The sequence below is a fragment of the Topomyia yanbarensis genome, chromosome 2, assembly GCF_030247195.1.
Source record: "Topomyia yanbarensis strain Yona2022 chromosome 2, ASM3024719v1, whole genome shotgun sequence".
NCBI lineage: Eukaryota > Metazoa > Arthropoda > Insecta > Diptera > Culicidae > Topomyia > Topomyia yanbarensis.
The window spans coordinates 177,881,147-177,895,705 of record NC_080671.1 but is presented as its reverse complement, the minus strand read 5'-3'; the positions used below and the strand labels follow the sequence as shown (position 1 = coordinate 177,895,705).

At 37.6% G+C, this 14,559-nt stretch overlaps 1 protein-coding gene across 4 annotated transcripts in view; it reads right to left on the bottom strand.

The window, feature by feature from the left end:
- The window catches only part of LOC131682233 (protein rolling stone-like), a 163,936-nt gene extending 161,091 nt beyond the window's left edge, over positions 1 to 2,845 (bottom strand). Inside the window, exon 1 of one of the 4 annotated variants that reach the window (XM_058963584.1) lies at positions 2,150 to 2,845. The gene's annotated coding sequence lies outside the window, so the exon portion shown is untranslated. The remainder of the gene's footprint in view (positions 1 to 2,149) is intronic. The other 3 variants (XM_058963582.1, XM_058963585.1, XM_058963583.1) reach the window with 3 other exon arrangements.
- Between the last annotated feature and the right edge of the window lie 11,714 nt (positions 2,846 to 14,559).

Here is a 14,559-nt window from a genome sequence, read left to right as displayed (position 1 = left end):
GCTGTAACTTTCGATCTATTTCTCAGATCTTTATAACAGTTTGTGAAAACATTCTCAAGGAATTGTACTTTCAGATAAAGTAATAAAAAAATTCGATTTCATGAAAAATGAAAAAGTAGTTTACTACTTAATAAAAGTGGTAAACTAGGTTGCTAAATTAGACAATATCTTCTCACAAACTGAGTTTTGTTGGATTCTGAGATGATTATGACTTTCATTGGTTTAGATTTCGATAAAAATACGCTGAAGAAAAAAATTCAGTTTGGACAAGGAAAAGTTTTTTTTCAAATAACTTTTTTTCCTTAAAAGTTTAACCAACTTGAATTCCTGACGGTAGGTAGGGAACATAATTATCTATCTTGGAACAAAATTTCATCCAAATCAAAAATGTTTTTTTTTGTAAATCGACTTTAAATTTTTAAAATCGATTTTTTTTCAGTGTAGGAGTCAATGTAGAATTTTTTTAATATTTTTATTCGAAAATTTGACTAATTTTGTGAAAACCACTCCGACAACATTTTTTTGTAGGATTTGTCATTTTTAGACTACAGCCATTTAAAAAATTGGTAAAAAAGAGTCCTTTTCAAAAGACAGTCTAGATCATTTTTGGAAAAACAAAGTATGTAAAGTGGCTTTTTGTGACAAAGTCTTCATATACAGAAAGTTTCATTAGAATCTGAGAGGGTGCTGCAAACTCTGAATGCGATTTGTCGCGAAATTCGTCCCATAAAAAAACAATGGGATTTGCAACTAGGGACCATTCATAAATTACGTAACGCAAAAATTGGCCAAAATTGACTCCCCCTTCCCCCCATGTAACAAATTGTCACAAATTTCTTCATCCATGTCACAACTTGATGTACCCCCCCCCCCCTAAAAGCGTTACGTAATTTATGAATGGTCCCCTATCAGAATTGAAATTAGCAATTGTACCACTATTGGAATTGTGTTCCAATAGTGGTGAAAGTGGTTTTAAAATATTCTAGCGCTTTTTAGCTTCTGATTGTAGAATGTCTCAAAACAGAATGTGGGCTAAAAATAACGACCTTGAGAAGAATGTACTGGAAGCAAAGAATTATGTTATATGATTTTTTTATGAAAAAAATAAATACTTTCGTGGTATTTTTCTGTCCTAAACACATGTTACTAAATCAGGTGAGTGTGTTAATGGAATAAATATAATGAAATTCACTCGATGATTTACGCTTTTAGATAGGAGAAATCACAAAGTTTCATTACGTTTTTGTGTTCAAATCAAAAAATAAAAATAAGTCTCCTTTCGCTTATAATAAAATTACCATACATATTTTGAGATAATTTTGTTTGCAGTTTGGCTCAATCAGCATTCACATCGTTTCCAGAAACAAATATTTTGTTCAATGATGAACCATTAAAACAACTTTCTAGCCAGTAGCGGTCTGTCAGCCGGGAGAAAGTTGCATCCTACTTCCGGTCGCTTGTTAGCAAAATGGTAAAAAAGGAAGCTGTATCACGCCGCGGCGCTCGGTTCTGCTTGGTTGGTGCGCTATTCAAACCAAACTTGCACCCATTGGAAAACTAAACTGAACTAGTTTCCAAGGACTTATGCAGAGGAAATTTAAATGGCACATTGAAATTTATTACTTTTCTGTACTGCTCAATATGCTGCAGCGTGCACTTTTGCAATTTATTTGACTTTTATTGTAATCATGTATCTAAATGTGAGCCTTGGTCAGACAAAAACATACAATATTTAGGGGTACGCTCTCAGTAAGCAATATCAATATCGTGTCCTTAAAGTTTTCGGTTGGCAATATACCGTGGAAAATCTCTTCGAACGTATAGTCCACACCCTTTGTCACGTTACGCGAATGTGCCAAAAAGGCCGTACGTACTGTTTTATGCTCACTCGAGAACTACCTACTCAGTTATGCATTAGATATTAAACTTTTACGTATATAGCCCCGAATTTTCTTTGCTCGAATGAAGCTTGTTACCGCTTGTACCAGCAGTGCATACGTAATTGTAAGACTTCTTCTCGTAATGAAGCCCACTCAATCAGCTGTGGTTGGTATGGGAGAGAGAGTGTGCGATTATCAACTAAACAGAGATGATTAATTAAGCTGACAATGATTTAATGTTACTAAATGATATTATAAGGAAACGCCACTTCTTAGCATCAACGTTCACTGCCGACGAACTGGAACAGTATTTCAAGCCGTGAAATTAGCCTGGAGTTTTTCAAGTGTGTTCCGCTTATTCCTTGGACGCGCACGCATATGGGTGGGGATAACGGCTCACATCTCGCGCACCAAAATGCGGACGTAAATCTATCAATCACAACGATTCACACTACATTACACATTACCGGCACGTGCTTGAACCTTTTTTTATTCCCGTTCACAATTGCACCAGGTGATTTTTTTTATGTGCATGCAAAAGAAAACCACTTCACCATGACACTTTCTTCTTCGCCGAGGTCAAAGGGGCGTGAAACTTCGGCGACCGGCAGGCTGCCAGAATCCGAAATTTGGTCGAGGTATGCGATGATATAACGCTTATTGACTTTTTCACTGTCACCGCCCGTTTTTCCCGTACACCAGGATAATATGTGCGAAGGTTCGACCGTAGCTCCTAGGGAAACTCACCACCCCGTGCACCACCAGGATATCGGTCAACCAGCAGAGCAGCTGCAGCTGTGGGAACGATCGACCGAAAAAAAACGGGAGTAACTTCTGTGCTGATATATGGCTGGTGCTGTGTTCTGGAGAGAATGAAATCCGGTCCGACAATGAGCCACTCAGCTGAGCTCTAACTTTGCTTGGCTGGAGCGAACTGCCACGAGTATCAAACCGTCACCGATGAAAGTTTGTTTTAGTCTGAGCAGCCGGTGGATGGTTCTGACGTTTAGGTCCCCTTGCGTATTCGGGCTTGAGTGGTTGCTGTTTGTTGGAGCTTTCCCGAGCGAACGGCACTCCTGATGGTTCCATTGAGTGGAGCCCAATTTCGACAGGGATGATCAGATATTCCTTGGATGGTTTATAAATTTAAAATTTTATTGTCTATGAAGAAGTATTGAAGTACAGCTTTGAACTGATACGTATTTTTATTTCTTTTTTACGTGAATCGTGATTTTTGAATATGCACAGAAACCTCAATTTACGAGCTCATTTTAATGTAAGGGGACCCGGGGTTATTAAAACCATTTGGGGTAATTGAGACCCCCTCGATTACTTAGAAAATCGTAAGACTTTCTGACTGTCGTACATATTCGTGGAAGCGCCATTCTGTAACATTAATTTTTTAGCCATCATCAAAGCAAAAATCATTACAATGGCAAAAATCGTGATGAAAGTAACAAATGAAAGTGACAAAGATAACTGGTAAGTATTTTGGAATGCTTGAAGCTTCTACGTTATGGAATGATTTTTGTTAGGGTGAAAACGCAAATATTTTCAAGACGCTTACCACTTTTGTGCGAAATGACCATACAGGGTTATTCAAATCGCCAATTCCATCAATCACCGTTCAGCGACTTGCGTCGGCGCACACGATGGTCGCGCCATAGCAAAGAAAATACATGATGCGCTAATCGACAGCTGCGAATACCCAGATTTTTTTAAAAGTAGAATACTTCTAACGTTAAAATATGGGGGTCCCGTTTCAAAGTTTCTGCTGAGGTATTTTCCCAGTCTTCAATGCGAATAACTTCCGTTGAACTGATCGAAATCGCTATATTTTTGTACTATCTGATCGGAAATATGTGCACGTATATTGTATTTGATTCAGTTAAATGTACGATTACTATACAACGAGAATGATGTATTTTGTGAAAATGGTAATTATCTGCGCTGATTGGTCCTTACAATTCAACCAAGCAGCGAGCGTTGCTAGGACTGCCCCCTTACCATCCAATGAACTGCGACTCACGTATAAAAACTGCACATAAGAAAAAAAAACAGTTTGGTTTCTGACCTCGTAGTAATTGCGTTTCATCAACTCAAAGCGAAATATTCCATGACTGCCGTCAGGCATCATTTCAATGATGTAAAGGCGCGCCAGTTGCATGTATGATGTAGGGTTCGCCGCGGTATTTACTACACCCGCACCGCAAAAATTGCGGTGCGGTGAGACACTTTTTTTCCCGCGGATGCGGTGCGAGCTTTTACCGCGCGGTATTGCCACAAACGCACTTCAAAAAATAATTGATAAAGTCTGCAGTCTGCATTTAAAAGTGAATTAAAACTATGACTTTTACCATTTGAGAAGGACGCAACTAGATTAATTTTATGAACGAATGCTTAGCAATGTCATTATTAGGAACATCTCTTTGTCTGAACGTTCGAGTTTTATTTATTACCCTACGATAGAGAAACATGATAAACATTTAATTGCTCTAATTTCCATAGACTTGACAATGATTTGAAAAGAAATCCGAATATAATCTGTATTCGACCTATTGCTACTTGATTTTTTTACATTTTAGTCATTCAAATATGATAAAACATACTGTTACTAAGTAATAAAATCTATAAACTGTGTCCAATATAATTTGGCACCATTATTTTTACGACATATTTTGAAAACTATTCATTTTATACTTCAAAGAAAAATTTTACAAACGAACCTTTTCAAACACATAAAACGCAAAATCCAATAATTGAAAAACAATTGAATTTTACTGTCAAATCCAATTACAAAATGCTTCATTTCTCCTGATTCCTCTTGGCAATCGAGGAATTATGAATCGTTTTCGATAACATTTTCTCAACTGTGAATTTTGATTAATTTGGAGAACTTAGAGATGAACTAATGATACGACTTAAAAACAATCCAAAGAATGTAATTATCATCATCAAACCAAACGAATTTGGAAAAAATAATTTCGTGTGCGTCCATATCCATAATATTTTTCAGTTTGGAGAATTTTGTAACTTTTTGAATGTAAAGCTTTCGAAGTTAGTGTAGGGCATTGCGATTTTTTTGTTTTTCTCAAAGTCTTCCTTAAGCTCTTCCTTCATATTGTGACAAGTGTGAAAGTTAGCCCAGATGCCAAATTTTGCATAGTTTGGACAGTTTTTGAATTGAAAATTTATCTCGAAACTTTAACGTAGGGGTTAGGTATTTTTACATAGAATCTGTATACAAAGTTTGAAAGAAATCGGTTAAATAGTTTTTGAATGGTAGGTAACACCGCAAATCATGTTTTTCCAGAGACGCTCTACAAAAAGCTTCGTCACCGAGTCATTTTTCGATATTTTTGCATGGAAAAATAACAGCATGTTATCGAAATGATACACTATAATGTACAAAAGTTTTGATCAATTCGCTTCACGCAAAGTTTAAAAAAATCGAGAAAAAGTGTTTTTTTTTTCACGCCAAAACCCGTACCCCTCTTAATAAAACTTGCTAAGTTGAATATTTTCATAAATGTTACATTCTGAGAAGTCCGTCAAAGATAATTTTCATGTAAATAAGAATAACATGTTGCTATATATGGCTATACAAAACAAATGATAAAATACATAAAATACATGATTTTTACCGCATTACCGCGCGGTGCGGTGCGGTAAATGCAATGCGGTTGCGGTAAGCGGTGCGGTTTTATTATTTTCTTGCGGTTGCGGTGCGGACTATCCATTTACCGCCCACATCCGCACCGCGACGAACCCTAGTATGATGACATACGACAGCAAAAACGGAATGCTCTTTCTTTCGGAGCTAAATAAACGAATTTCAAGTGTTCGCTGGCGGTGGGGCGGTTGGGTGAGAAAGATCCCGCTCTCTTGCTCTTTCAATTATGTGTGACGTTCTCAAATAAGTTCACCACGGCGCGCTCCACAGTGCATTGCGGTGGGTGTATATAGTGGAGTGTACATTGGTGTGTGCTCTTTGGTTAGTTTTCTTCTGGCAAGCGGTAGTGCGGGTGCGATTGACGATTTGATCAGTACTGGTTGTAGCGTTGTGTGAAGAAGATTATTTTGGTTTATTTAATACTGCTATAAGTTTCTGCTGACGGTTTGATACTCGGGGCAAACTGGATAAACGTTTCACATATCATCGTATATGCTGATATAAACACAGTTCTATAACGATCCGTAGACCAGATTAATTGTATAACATGTGCATAACGGGATTTTCATTTTGCTTATTTTGATTGCGAATTTCACTGCTCAACAAGTGAAATGCTACGTTAAAAGTAATGTCCTGGTACTACATTCGTTGTTGGTTATTATCATACGTGACAATTGCAGGGTTATTGCGTAGAAACTGGTTGGTTAAGGTTAGAACATATTTTATTTTATTTCGAGATAATAGATTTTAACCAGTGAGCAATATTCCTATTACTCCAAAAGGTCTGCCAACCTTTGAGTGACAATGAATACCAAGAAATTTGGTCTTTCGTAAAGGTCCCCAAATCTCAAGCCTATACAGAATTGCAGTTAATTCTATAAGGTTAACTGTAGCAGTATCATTGAGCTTGAATGACATTGTCATTGAAGAAACCGGAGTCCATCGAGATGTGATCGATGTGATATATCAACAAATGTCTCGAGACACTAAAAGTAATCGCTTCAATTAAATATATGCAACACTTCCGACTGTCGGCTGCCCGAAGCTGAAGTTGCTAATTTGCAAATTGAGCATTTCAAAATTAATTCTATTAACGACAAATCGATAGTAAATTCTCGGCAGCAGGCTGCCCAGAGAAATAAAAACATGATAACACTACTGAAAGTTGCATAGATCGTATCACTGATCAAGGTGAATCCAGATGTGTATGTATCTTTACCCTATGTAATTACCAAAAACTCCTTCCCGTGGAAAAAGTGGAGATGCAGAGGTATACACGGTCTCTATAACAACGTTTGTTACAATAACATCCCATCCCTTCCCCGATAACTGTGAGGACGTGGCCGCCGCCGTTATTGGCATTTTAAAGTATAGAGCTCTTGAAATGTGCACATTGAGGATGGATAGCTACTACCAGGCCCCATTCGTTGATTCTCTGTGCAATTCACGGAGTAGCAACTACGAATTGTATGGCCATCAAGCTCATGCTCATGCTCAACACTCGATTAATATTGTTTTTCTATTTTGCTAATATTTGTTTTCTCTCCATAAAAAACTTTCAAAAAAAATTCAATTGAGGCATTTTCTTGTTATTTACCATGACGCGTTACAGTTATATCAGTAAGTCCAGATCAATAACGAAATTACAACCATGGGCGGTCGTATGAGCTAAGTATAAAGTACAACAACACTTCCATTATAAATAAGAAGTAAACACTCCCGATGGCCGGTTGCGTGATTAAAATTTTCGGAAATCATCTTGTGGTCTTACTACCCAATTCTTGAACGATTATAGATATTAGATTAGCTCATAGTTAGCAATATCCCACAGTCGGCTGTTTGGAGTTCAAATTGCTGTAGTATAGGGAAAAAGTAAATAACTCTCGAAGGCCGGCTATCTAGATGTTAACCTTCCGGCAGTCGCGCTAGTGTACTGAGTGCACGCTGCTCTGAGAATCTAGCGAAATACGTGTACTCGGAGACTAACTATCCCACCACATAAAACATATGCATTTCGTGGTCGCATTGCCTGCTTGTGGCAAACCCTAGACCTATACCGGTGCTTTAATCCAACTCCGTAATACCTATGGATGCTTCGCTGAGTCGGTGGCCTTCCTTAAGTAGTCATTACGTCATAAGTTCCTATCCTTTCCTAAGTTTCGGTGAAGATGGTCGTGGCCGGCAATCATAATTCTAATGCTATTGGACTACTGAACTCAAAAGAGATAAAGTTCATTCCCGATCATTTATCGCATAAGCAAGATGAGTTAAACTATCTATAGGCAACATGATAATCGATAGTATGCACTAGAGTGCCCCTAAAAATAATGAATTTTTGAAAACTCAAACGGCCCACCCCTGAGTCGATTCCTAGTCCCACCAGTACTTGTTCCAAATTTGAATCAAATCGGACAAGCCTAGCTGCCAGACCAACGTGCCTGAAATTTGTATGGGAGTTTTCGACAGTTTACATGGAGAAAACCCACTAGCGCGCATTTTCGCCGCTTGGCGGCACTGTATGCATAGTATTATCACTGTAAGTAAAAATAAGAAAGACCATTTAATTGCCTACAACTTTGTCGAAGACTGCTAGTAAATCCGACTTTGTTAAAAGAAGTTATTAAACTTTTAGCGAAGTGATGTCTGAGTCAGTTTTGCATGGGGCCTAGCAATGCATGGTTGTGTATCGGTACTCGATTCCCACCAACTATACATTTTTGTGAGATAATGGTTTGATTTAGCTGAATAATATGTTCAGATGAATTGTAGTACATAATGCGAGTTATGTTTTGGTTGGCAAATTTTAGTTCCACTTGTGCCCGCATAGAGGGCGCCTGCACTAACTTTTCATAGAAGTGAGATAGAGTATCCAGATGTTCGGAAGAATTATATAAAAATGCTTGTTCTACAACTTTGTGGAACACACTTAATCTCTATCTCTTTCCGTTGAAAAGTTAGTGTAGGCGCCCCCTATACGGTAAAATGTGGGACTAAAATTTTCTAACCAAAACATGACTCGTATTACTTACTATAAATCTTTTGAACATACTATTGACCTAAACCTAACCATTATCTCACAAAATGGTATAGTTGGTGGGAATCAACCATGCACTGCTAGGTCCCATGCAAAACTGACTCAGACATCACTTCGTGAAAAGTTTAATAACTTCTTTTAACAAAACCGAATTCACTAGCAGTCTTCGACAAAGTTGTAGACAATTAAATGATGTTTCTTATTTTTACTTACAGTGATAATATGATGCATAGAGTGCCGCCTAGCGGCGAAAATGCGAATTAGTGGATTTTCTCCAAGTAAATTGTCGAAAAATCCCATACAAACTTCAGGCACGTTGGTCCGATAGCTAGACTTGTCCGATTTGCTTCAAATTTGAAGAAAGTACTCCTGGTGGGACTAGGAATCGACCCAGGTATGGGCCGATGGGGGTCATTTTTTTCTGTCACTCTAGTATGCACTCTACGAATAGCACCGTGCTTCGCAAATCAACGCCTTCTTATGCTATCCTTAGGGTATTATGACGTTCCAGGGAGAACACATGATCATCGCATTGGAGACAGTGATCATTTCACTGCCTTTAGGGCGAGATCACACGCAACCACCGCTACCACCCGACACCCTCGATCTATTTGATTCCCCCGCTTGATGCCAACGCCCGGGTTTTAATTATCGTCTGATGGCTGATTTTAGTTCATTATCCATCGTGAGTGACAAATAATGTTAATTTCTGGTCCCTTGCCTAGTAAACAGAGGTTAAACGGTAGCGAACTCGCTGTTCGAATACCCTATTTAAGACTTTTTTGGTGGTATGCGCAGGAAAACAGATCGAAATGGTAAGTTAAACAAAAGCAATTATATGAATAAAAAACCCCTAGAAGCAGGCTTCGAACCTGCAACCCTTGGAACTCCCTTTTCAATGCACAAATGTTGCATAACATTAGACTTTCCTATAGATTATGATAAAATTGCTGTACTATAACGTGACCAGATGTTTTCACGACGAATGCGGGACGCGCTCAAGAAACCTGTTAAAAATGTACGTTTCCCAGTGGCACAATTTGCGTAAGGATTCATGATCTGGCTCATATTAGGAAACAAAAATGCCCCCCTGACAATCAGAATAAATTGGCTCAAATTGCTCATCCCCCACGTTGTTTGTAGATTGAGCTGTACGACTCATAACTTTTATAAGAGTTTTGTGCAATACGGGTACTTTGGAATAAAAGCTAGCATTTTGGAAAATGTGTGACACTTTCTGGGACGTTTTAGAATGCGAAACAAGACCTTGAATTAGTAGCTTACCCCGGTATCACCAGAGCAGAGCTAAGATTTGATTTTCGTTTTGGTGCCCTGGAAAATACTTGTAGGAAGCTATTGAACTAGCATCCGAAATTAGCAAAATATTAAACTCAACTATAATATCCGACACAGTACCATCTATTGAATTGAACACTCCCACCTACCAGGACTTTCGTGCGGCACTCATAGTTTTCACTCACTTTCTGCGCTGTGAGCCCGATTCCTGCTGCAGATTTCCTGCTTTTCGCATTTTGAGAGCCCGAAGGTTTTGCACATGCCACAATCGGAGTGGAAAACTTCATAAAAAGCGAGAGAGAAAGACCGAGAGAAAGAGAGTGCTTCTGGAAAATTTCCCGTGAGGCACTTGGTCGATTCTCGCTACTTCCGTGTCATCGCGCCGGGCAGAAATATGTACCCACGGTGGAAGCAAGTATAAAACAACGGATTAGACGTCCAACGATGCGGGATTTTGGATCCAGCGTTTAGCTTATCCTGTATACATAGGTATATCTAACAGTTCATGGTTCTCCGCTAGGTTGGAGTATTGTATCTTTTTTCTCAATTCTGCCTCTGCCAGTACTTTATACTTCACTGAATCTTTTTGTGATCTTTTCAATTATTACTACGGAATTATTTTGCTCTCCCGTGACTGGCTAGGGCAGGCATGGATGTTAAAGCTATGTAGTCGGTTTTAGGAAAGCCAGCAAATGGAAATTCCTCTCGTAATAGAAGCACAGCTGCCTGTACCTACCGAATGGAGAAATAAATTTAATATGTCGAAAGTTTTCGCCATTCAGGATGTGGTTTCCGTACTAGTTAGTTCGGGGAGAGTAATTTATTTTGTATAACCCGAATGCCAGTCTAAACATTAAACTGGGTCCCAATATTTACTCAATTTTTATATAGTTGTTTTACTGTGGGTTTGTTTCTGTTGTAAAAAAAAAAGTTTACCAACGAAACGAGGGTAACGAGAGAATGAATAATTAATTGGCTTAGTTTGGTTACTTACTAGAGTCATGTATTTGGTGAGCGTAACGGATATATTTAGAGATCTTCGTATGCAGTAATGTGGGTGTGGATGAATAGTTAACTGGACCACATTTCGTCGCTGTTGTGCTATCTTATGACAAACGCCATTTTAGGGTAAACTGAGTTAGATATGCAACATTACTAATCTAAAAATTCTCTACAAAATGGCGTTTTCGAAATTTTGAAATTTTGCTTGGTTACTGAGGTATAGCGAAAAAAGTGATGAGAAATTGTCAGTTTTTTGCTTTAATTCACTGTATCTTGGGATTCGCTTAAGTAATGTAGAAGTTTTAGATGTTTTACATTTCTTATAAAAGAAATGTATAGAATTCGCTCAAACTTTCAAGATTTTTTCCGAGGCCCGGAGGGCCGAGTCTTATATACCAATCGACTCAGCTCGACGATTTGGGACAATGTCTGTGTGTGTGTGTCTGTGTGTGTGTGTGTGTGTATGTAACGGACAAATTCTCATTCGTGTTTCTCAGCAATGGCTGAACCGATCTTATCCAAACCAATTTTAAATGAAAGAACTAAAAAACAGTATGAACGCTATTAATTTGTTTTTGATTCTGATGTTTAGTTTTTAAGATATAAATGTTTGAATGCGTAAAAATGGCGTTTTTTGCAGTTTTTTTAAATTATCTGCAGAAATTGACAATATAGATTACCAATTTATATGTTTTTAGACAGCTTAAACGAATACCTTTCGAACAAGCTATAGATTGTTGAAATCGGACTATTATCAAAAGAGATATTTAACATTAAATGCGGACGAAAGATTTTTATCATTTCCCATTGCCAGAAATATGACCAAAAACATGTAATCTATTATTAACGCCAAAACGGCTTATTTTAGGTCAATTGTATCTTCGGAGAATTTAATGGAGGTAATATACCCTTTCTTTTGGTATTGTGCTTTTGCTGATTAATCCCCCTATGAGTGAGATATTTTCTCAAATTTTCTTGGAAGTGATTATAACGAAATGATGCCTTCAGCAAATTTGTAGCTCTTACTTTTGCGAATAACTTTACTGAAGACTTCAAATATCTATTTTGAATACTTTAAAAGTTATGGCTTGTTGTTTGTGGATTACTCTTCGTCGCCTATTTATTGTTCAATATAGTAATGATCCATTGAAATAAGCCAAACATTATTTCGATAAATCGAATTTTGTATTTCATTTTTCTATCTACAACCACTAGAAATAATCACCGAACACTTCCAAGTTGTCTGGAAGGAACTTGATAACTTATCAGTGCAAAAATGTACATTTATGCGAACCTTCTGACTGCAATTTTTCTAACTTATGACCATCGGATAGATCTGAAACCTTTCGGAAAATGAAAAGCGAAATAAATAACTCCAAGCAACGGCGTAGCCAAAAGAAGGTTTTGGGGTTTAACACCATACAGCCCCCCCCCCCACACCAAAAAAAAAAATTGGATTGGAGTTGAAAATTTATTGATGCAGACTGATTCAATTCAATATTACAATAACATTATCTGATCCGTAGATTGATATTCTGTTGTTGTAAACATCATGAGGACTTTTGATAAATTGTCGGAATGGGGTCCTGATATGTAACTGATCTATTGATCTTGATTTCACAGTTGTCTAATAGCATCAATATCAAATTCCTGCCTGAAAACATTCCAATAGAAAATTCCAGAGTTCTGTAATCAATCATAATCCTCAGATTTATTTTCAAATTTTCAGCTTTTTTCCTACACAATATTACGAAAGCTTATTAAACAATTTTTCCTAATAAGTTTGTGAAAATTATAAACTATTTGAAATTTTTTAATAGTTTTATTTTTTATTCAACCGTGATTTTTTAATAAATAGTGACCATCGCTTCACAACGTAGTCTATTTTTCATGGCTTGCGGTGAGCACGATCTCTCGAATTGCTGAACTGAAAAGTATGGAATAGAAATTAATATTTAGTATTCTTTACAAACCCGCTGGTGCCCTAAGACGATTTCGCTAGATTTTTAAAGCACTATGCACTAGGCTGCCCAGAAAAATGATGAATTTTTGAAAACTCAATCGGCCCACCCCTGAGTCGATTCCTAGTCCCACCAGGAGTACTTGTACCAAATTTGAAGCAAATCGGACAAGTCTAACTACCGGACCAACGTGCCTGAAGTTTATATTGGATTTTTCAACAATTTACATGAAGAAAACTCACTAGATCGTATTTTCGCCGCTAGGGGGCACTGTATACATTGTATTATCACTGTAAGTGAAAATAAGAAAGATATTTTAATTATCTACAACTTAGTCGAAGACTGCTAGTAAATCCGGCTATGTTAAAAGAAGTTATTAAACTTTTAACGAAGTGATGTCTGAGTCAGTTTTGCATGGGGCCTAGCAGTGCATGGTTGTGTATCAGTACTCGAGTCCCGCGAACTATATATTTTTGTGAAATAATGGTTAGATTTAGCCGAATAGTATGTTTACAAGAATTATAGTAAATAATACGAGTTATGTTTTGGTTAGAAAATTTTAGTTCCACCTGTGACCGCATAGAGGGCGCCACTACTAACTTTTCATAGAAGAGAGATAGAGTATCAAGATGTTCAGAAGAAATACTGAAAAATGCCTGTTCTATAACTTTGTAGAAGACACCAAATTTCTATCTCTCTCCGTTGAAAAGTTAGTGTTGGCGCCCTCTATGCGGTAACAGGTGGAACTAAAGTTTTCTAATCAAAGCATGACTCGTATTATTTACTATAATTCTTCTGAACATACCATTGAGCTAAACCCAACGATTATTTCACAAAAATGTTTAGTTCGTGTGAATCGAGTACTGATACACAACCACGCACTATCAGGCCCCATGCAAAACTGACTCAGACATCACTTCATTAAAAGTTTAATAACTTCTTTTAACAAAGTCGGATTTACTTGCAGTCTTCGACTAAGTTGTAGACAATTCAATTATCCTTCTTATTTTCACTTACAGTGATAATACGATGCATACAGTGCCACCTAGCGGCGAAAATGTGTGCTGGTGGGTTTTCTCTATGTAAATTATTGAAAATTCCCATACAAACTTCAGGCCCGTTGGTGCGGTAGTTGGACTTGTCCGATTTGCTTCAAATTTGGTGCAAGTACTCCTGGTGGGACTAGGAATCGACGCAGAGGTGGGCCGATAGGGGTCATTTTTTCCTGTCACCCTACTGTGCACCCAGTGCATTAACGCAAGTGACGGAAGGTTATCGAAAAGTTTCGTGAAAATGAAAATTCCACTAATGATGATGATTTTCCCAAACGGTTCGTTTTCGTGTGGTTTTTATTTGTTCTTTTGCATTAGGATTAGCGATAATAATTCAAATCAAGAATACTACTGGGAAGTCACCTTTAGAAAAAGTCGATGTCGAAGTAAAATTTGAAACTATTCACGCATGTACTTCAGAGATAGCGTGATATCAGGAGCTGCGATTTCATTTCAACGCTTTTTTGTGAAAAGGGCGGTACTTACAAATGTAAACATAGATACATGCGAATGAGGGCTTTGAAACGCAACAAATTAACCTAAAAGTTTGGATTCTACGATACTGCTTTCTTAAACTACAGCAAAAAGTACAACAGGCGAAACTGTATTTTTGTTTGTTTATTTAAAGTTTCGCCCTCCACGCTCCATGCAAACAAACAGG